Source organism: Ovis canadensis, chromosome 5 (genome assembly GCF_042477335.2).
Source record: "Ovis canadensis isolate MfBH-ARS-UI-01 breed Bighorn chromosome 5, ARS-UI_OviCan_v2, whole genome shotgun sequence".
NCBI classification, from domain to species: Eukaryota; Metazoa; Chordata; class Mammalia; order Artiodactyla; family Bovidae; genus Ovis; species Ovis canadensis.
Genome location: NC_091249.1, coordinates 33,589,509 through 33,596,988, shown reverse-complemented (window position 1 = coordinate 33,596,988; position 7,480 = coordinate 33,589,509).

Here is a 7,480-nt window from a genome sequence, read left to right as displayed (position 1 = left end):
TTGCACAGGCTTAGTTGCCCCGAGGCATGTGGGATCTTCCAGGACCAGGAAATGAACCCATGTCCCCTGCATTGGTAGCAGGACCCTTAATCATCAGACCACCAGGGAAGTCCCTACAAAGTCTTTTGAACCCAGGGGTGTAAGTGGTTTTCAATTTTCATTTTGTGTGTGTGCATGTGTACAACTTGGTATGTTTAGGCAAAAAGTTTTTGATTCCTTCTTTGTTTTATATTCCCAGTATGCTCTCATGATATGAGGTTTGTATTGTTGAAAAGTATTTCCTGGTCCACTGTTAGAGATAAAGAATTTTCTGACTCAGTATTTACTCTCCCCTAGAACCTTTATACTGAAAGTTGTGTCTTATATGTTTCTTTGTAGACAATGGATACCATACCATATCTTTGTAGACAATGGATACCATACAGATATGGAAGGTCTTAAAGGACCTTCTGTCTTGCCTGGTAATGTTTGTAATTTGGCCTCTGCTCATTGTCCTTGACCTTGGTTAGAAATTGGACACAAAACACTGAGTTAAGAAGAATGACTTGTTGGCAGGGAGATGAAAGCTGCTGTCTAGATGATTCTACTGAACTGTGTTGTCATCTTGGGTAAGGTGGGAAACTGTATATCCAGAGTCCTTCTGTTAGCGATTGTGAGTTAAAGTTCTTGAGAAGAGGAAGATGCATGAAGTCTGGAGCTGGAGTGAGGAAGCCATGGTTCTCAGCTCTTCTGTACCCTCAGGAGACAGAGCTGCAGGGCAGCCTGGTGGCCTGAGCTCCAGCACTGCTTTCTCACTTCTGGCTCTGCCTGTGTGGAACAGCCTGAGTCAGACACATGTTTGATGTTAGTTACCTGCTGGGCAGTAGTGTGGACTGTGCTCAGCAGTGTGGACAAGGCCCCTCATCGTGGGTCCTCTTTGGTTTTCAGGTTCACACAGTTCCCTGCATGTTCCTGTGGCTCTTTGGGGCCCATCAGGCCACTTCTTCAGGCTTCCGAAGATCCCTCAGTAATTTTCTCATATCATGTGGCCCTCTTCATGTCCAAGGATTCTCCTAATTACATGATTTCTGTGGGAAGCATCTTGTTCCTCTAACAGTGGATGTTTCCTACCTCTACCCATTGTAGATGTAATATGTCAGCCACAGATGTAGGAAACCTACTTCCCTAGTTGCATTATGAGAGGCTGTAATGACCCTGCATTTCTTGCTCCTCAATACTTCCAAGACTGAGATAAGCTCCTGTGAATATATGTAGCAGTTTGTGGTGTTTTCTCTTACAGGGGTCTGCTCTCTAAATGATTAGACTAGTATGTTTAATTAGCCCATTTTTATATGTGATTTCCCATTGCTTTGTATGTGGTCACCCAGGGTGTGATTTAAAACAATGTGCACTGAAAATTCAAGTTCAGGAACTTCTCTGGTGGGCCAGTGGCTGAGATTCTGAGCTCCCAGTGCAGGGGGCCTGGGTTCGATCCCTAGTCAGGAATCTAGATCCCACATGTCACAATTAAAGATCCTGTGTGCTGAACTAAGACTTGACACAGCCAAATAAATAATTTTTAAAAAAATAATCTGATTTAAAGTGTTAGAGGGGTACCTACTGAATGCTTATTTGGAGGCTGTTAATCTGTACCTGCTTGTTTGGAGGCTGTGAATCTGTACCTGTCTTGTGTGCTTTTAGGGGCTGGCCATGTGTGGCCACAAGAAGGGGATCCTGGAAGGCCCAGGAAAATCTTACTGTATTCAGGGCCTAGTGACATAATCACTGTGCAACAAGACAGGGGTGTCACTCGGGGAGCACCAAGACAGCTATCTCACTTGAGCCACAGAGGAGCAGAGCATACAAGGACCCAAGGGCAAACATCTGTATTCGTCAGGGGCGTAATTGTTTGTTTGAGCCTAAAGTGCATGGCATAGGAGGGATATTCAATATCTAGCATCAAATTATGATTGTGGGAAATAAAGGCTTAATTGGAGTCAGGACCGTTAGAAAATGGAAGAGAAAAAGGTGTTTGCTTTGAGGACTTGCTTGATTGACCTGCCTAGTGATCACAAGCTCCTCACTGGTTGCCCAACAAGCCCCTCTGCACTGGCCCGTCTGTGTGTGATGGCTCCAGACCCTGAGAGTAATTTGTTTCTTCACTCACTAGTACCTTCCAAACATCATACAAGTTAGGCTGTTGGTGAATTCTAGCCTGAAATCATAGAGACGGGGATTCTGAGAAATATACCTCCCAGTCACATGCACAATGAAAAAAACAATCCAGCACAAACATATCTACCTACCGGTTTCATTGACCTTTCACAATTGTACCAAGAAATGTAGCACAGTGATGGGGTGAGAGGACTTCCCTGGTGGCTCAGACAGTAAAGAATCTGCCTGCAATGCAGAGTTCGATCCCTGAGTCAGGAAGATCCCCTGGAGAAGGAAATGGCAACCCACTCCAGTATGCTTGTCTGGAGAATCCCATGGACAGAGGAACCTGGTGGGCTACAGTCTGTGGGGTCACAAAGAGTTGGACATGACTGAGCAACTCAGCATGCACTCATGAGGGGGTGAGAGGGATATGTAGAAGATTTCACTGATTCATTCATTCAATCTCTCCAGTGAATATTATAACAGAAGAGTAAACTATTTCAGCTAACACTGGCAGTTGATACCTAAATAGATTATTAAACTATATACAAGGACGTGTGTGTACTGTGGCCAGCACAGCTGGTAGGGATCAAAAGTGGTCGACACAGTTTGGAAAAAAGAAACTAGAGACAGAATTAGAGTTTTGAAGATGGGAGCGGTGGACTCGAGACCTCTAGGATCAAGAGCCTTGTTCCTCAGAGCCACATCCCTTTTATTTAGTGTTTGGCAAGCAGGAAATATCTGTTGTGCCATGGTAAAAATCAGCTTCCTGTGTCCCTGGTCACATCTCCCGTTTTATTGATTACTTTGAACTACCTTTGTTATTTTTTTGTATGAAGGGTATCACCCAGCTGGAGGTCATAGACCCACATATGCTTTGGGAAAGCATCTTGGTATGTGCACAAGCAGCGTTCTGAACTTGTGCTGACCCAGCATTCCAAGCTCCATACTGTTTTTCCTTAGCTTAGCAGGGCATGATGACTCCAAGTAATCAACCCGATGTACTTTTGTTTGGATTATACTTAATTGTTGTATCTTGCTTTTATTCTTTTCCCATAGTGATTTTCTCATGGCTTAGCCAGAGCAACAGTGGCTGACTATTAACCCCTGCATGTATGCATATATACTGAATTCAGTAATGTCTCCTCTCCCCCCTCATCACTACCAATTTCATGTCCACCTGGAATCTCTCATACAACCTGTGGATTTAAAAGATATTCACAACCTAAAAGTTGTGAGTTATGTTTTACCCAGAGGGAATTTTAGGGACTTAAGCCCTGGAGGCAGCATCTCAAGGAAGCCTGAGAGAACTGCTCCAAGGAAGTGGGAGGAGGAGCCAGGTTATATAGAAGTGTTGTAACAAAGGGCAGGTAGTCAGAACATCAAAAACTGGCTGTTAATTGAAGAAAATAAAATATCCCAAGTTAAGAAATTTAGCACTTTTCTATCTACGGGAATATGCAAAAGTCTGGGCTCACTGAAATCATTCCTTTGATATGCATGTCAGCTACCTGGTGCCAGTATCCTGTGTTTTCACATCCTGAGTTCCTCAGGGCTCACCGTGGGGAGTGGATGCAGTCTGATGGCTGATAGATGGCAGATACTCTTCTTCCTGATTTCCTTCAGGTTCAGTGGCTCTCATTGGTGGGCTGCAATCACTGATGACTGACACCCTTGTTTACTGATACGATAGGAAATATTCCTTTTCTCAAACCTGATTTGGAAATAAGATCTGTGCAGATGTAATCAGGGTGTGGCCATAATGGATTGGAGTACATCATAATCCAATGATGTGTATTGGGACACAGACACCTGCCCAGGAGACAGACATGTCTTAGCCATGTAAAATCAGAGCAGAGGTTGATGTGATCTTCCTTTTATTTATTTATTTATTTTTGGCAGCACTGGATCTTTGTTTCTTTTTGCACAGGCTTTCTCTAGTTGAGGTGAGCTGGGTCTGCTCTTCATTGTGGTGCTTGGGCTTCTCATTGCAGTGGCTTTTACTGTTCTGGAGAACACGCTTTAGGACCACAGGCTCTAGGTACATGGGCCTCAGTAGTTGCAGCACATGGTCTCGGTAGTTACAGCTCTCAGGCTGTAGAGCATGGGCTCAGTAGCTGTGGCACTCTGGCTTAGTTACTCCAAGCCATGTGGGATCTTCCCAGACCAAGGATCGAACCCATGTCCCCTGCATTGGCAGGTGGATTCTTATACACTGCACCACCAGGGAAGTCCCCGGTGTGATCTCTCTACAAGCCAAGGCATGCAAAGGATTGTTGGCAGTCTCCAGAAACCTGGAGATATGCCTGGAACAGGTTCCTCCTCAGAGCCTCCAGAAGATCCAGCCCTGCTGACAACTTCATTGGGTAGGTCCAGCCTCCCAAACCATGAGAAAATAAATTATTGTTGATTTCAGCCCTGCTGTTTTGGGCGGCCTAGGGAGACTAATGCAGTTCCTAAGGCGGGAGTGGGCCTTGGGTACTTGAGGGACAGGGAGATGCCAGTGTTTCTAGAGGAGAGTGAAGTGGAGGCAAGAACAGCAGAGGCAAGAAGAGAGCACTGTGTGTGGGCAGGCTCATGTCCTGATGCCTGGGACTGAAGGCACTAGCAACGCAAGACAAAATAGATAAATTGGACTCCATGAAAATTAAAATGTTTTGTGCATCAAAGGGCACTATCAAGAGAGTGAAAAGATACCCTACAGAATGAGATAACCCATTTTTGAATCATATATGTGACAAGGTTTTATTATCCAGAATACCTGAAACAGCTTTGTATAACAAAATGCCAGTGATTCAGTTAAAAAAAAAAAAAAAGGGAAAAGAACTTGAATGTACTTTTCTCCAAGGGTAAGTGAAAGTGAAAGTCGCTCAGTCATGTCTGACTCTTTGCAACCACATGGACTGTAGCCCACCAGGTTGCTCTGACCATGGGATTCTCCAGGCAAGAATACTGGAGTGGGTTGCCATGCCCTCCTCCAGAGGATCTTCCTGACCCAGGGATCAAACCTACGTCTCTCATGTCTCCTGCATTGGCAGGAGGGTTCTTTACCACTAGTGCCACCTGGGAAGTCCCCTAATCATTATACTACCAGGGAATTCCCAGACAATATATTTTAGTGGTGACCAGATGGTAGGATTGCCAAGGCTATACTGGTCTTATCATTTGTTTTTAAATGAATATACAATTCACATTCTGTAGCAGTTACCCTCTTAAGAGTGAAAGTCAGTGGCTTTTTGTACATGGCATAGCTGTACATCCATTGCTATACAGTCTTAGAAAGGTAATGGAGCTGTTCACATTTCAAAATTTGCAGACTGACTAAAAGCTGATATGATATGGATTTCCCTGCAGTATAACACGCATACCTGAGGATTGTGATATCTCAGTGACACAAGGTTGGTAACCTTACACTGGACATACAGCAATTAAAAGCCAAAATTATTAGCATGCAACATGCATCTTTAAGCTGTAACCCCAAACCAAAACCTTACAAGGTATAACTGATGGACTAAACGCACTGAATCCTTTGGACTGGATAAAAGGCATAGGTGGCGGGCTTATAGGCACTCATATCTTTTTGCTGCTTTTAAATAATCTTGTGTTTAGTCTTCAGATGCACAAGAAAAGCCCTCAGAAAATTAATGAAGAAAGAAGTGGCCCAGTCAGCCTACCTACTGTTACAAAAACAAAAAGGGGGAAATGTGGGAAACATCCAGATGTCTTTACAAATGAGAAAAAATAACAGGAAACAGCAACAAAAAATAACCAGAGTACATGCTCTGATTGGCTGGGGTCAGAGTGACCTGAGCAGATGGAGAGAGAGGAGTGCAGACTTAGCAATGCCCGGTCAGCACAAGTCAGAAAGCTGCTTGCACACGCACTGATTGTTTCTCTGATGTTCCTGCGGGGATCTTTGCTCCCAGCCATATGGTGCCCTTTGTACAGAAAATAACATCGAAGTTCAAAAGAAAAACATTAACTGGGGACATGACTGGGAACACGGGAAACATATTATCTTTAAAAAACAGATACTTTCTGCAAACCAGGAAGCTCGGTAAAAGTGATGCGGCACTGAATTTCGGGGCTCTTGATCCTCGAGGTCTTGAGTTCCCCAGTACCATCTTTCCTTCTAGTCTGTCTTTGTGTTTTCTTATGTTCTGTGGCACCCGTCTCTCGCCCTATGTTGCTAAGCTGAACTCAGCAATGATGACCTTAGTCCACGCTGTGTCCTGACATTGAAGGTCGCCAAATTGATGAAACAGATTTTCACCTATTGAGGTCTGGGGAAGTCATTCTGATGCATACCTGATTCAAATTGAAAGTGAAAGTGTTAATCACTCAGTCCTGTCCAACTCCCTGTGACCCCATGGACTATAGTCCACCAGGCTCCTGTCTCTGGAATTCTGGATTGGGTAGCCTTTCCCTGCTCCAGGGATCTTCCCAATCCAGGGATTGAACTCTGATCTCTGGCTTTGCAGGTGGATTCTTTACCATCTGAGCCACCAGGGAAGTCCGATTTAAGTCGAATTTTATGCTAAAACAATCTGTTTGTGGCCTATTGAACATGCATTGTCCATCTGCTTTAAATTATTAAAGCACCTACTGACCAAAAGTAAAATGTGTTTTAAAAATAAAGATTAGGGGCTTCCCTGGTGGTCCAGTGGTTAAGAATCTGCCTTGTAATGCAGAGGACACAGGTTCAGATCCCGCATGCCCAGGGGCAACTAAGCCCAGGGGCCACAATTAGTAAGCCGGGAGTGCCCTAGAATCCACGCTAAACAAGAGATGCCACTGCAATGAGAAGCCCTCGAACTGCAACTCGAGAGTAGACTCCACTTGCGGCAACTAGAGAAAACCCGCAAACTCCAAGGAAGACATAGCACAAAAATAAAAATACAACAATACTTTGGTTTTTTTTTCAATGAAGATTAGCTGCATCCCTTCCTGGGGCATCAGTGCTGGTCCTCCTTCAATGATAGGACTGTTTGCTTTTTGAAATCTTGGAAGAATGTTTCCCTGACTTGTTTGATGTACTATGTTCTGACAAGAGAGGAAACTGCTAAAAACCGTGCTTCTCCTGAGCAGTTCCTCTGAGTTATCTGAGAGGCTGTCTTAAGTGCTATGGTTTTCAGTTTGGCCTAAATAAATGTGTTTATTCGTTTAATTTTATTTCCATCATCAAAGCGCTAGGACCCGTATTTTCTCGTCCACATTCCGTGAACGGAGCAATCTGCAGGGAACCTGAGTCTGGACTTCCAGATGCAGGAGAAGGACACAGGGGAACCGCGGAGCGGACACCATGGAGTCCGCCGCCGCGCAGAACTGGCTGTGCGAGCAGCCC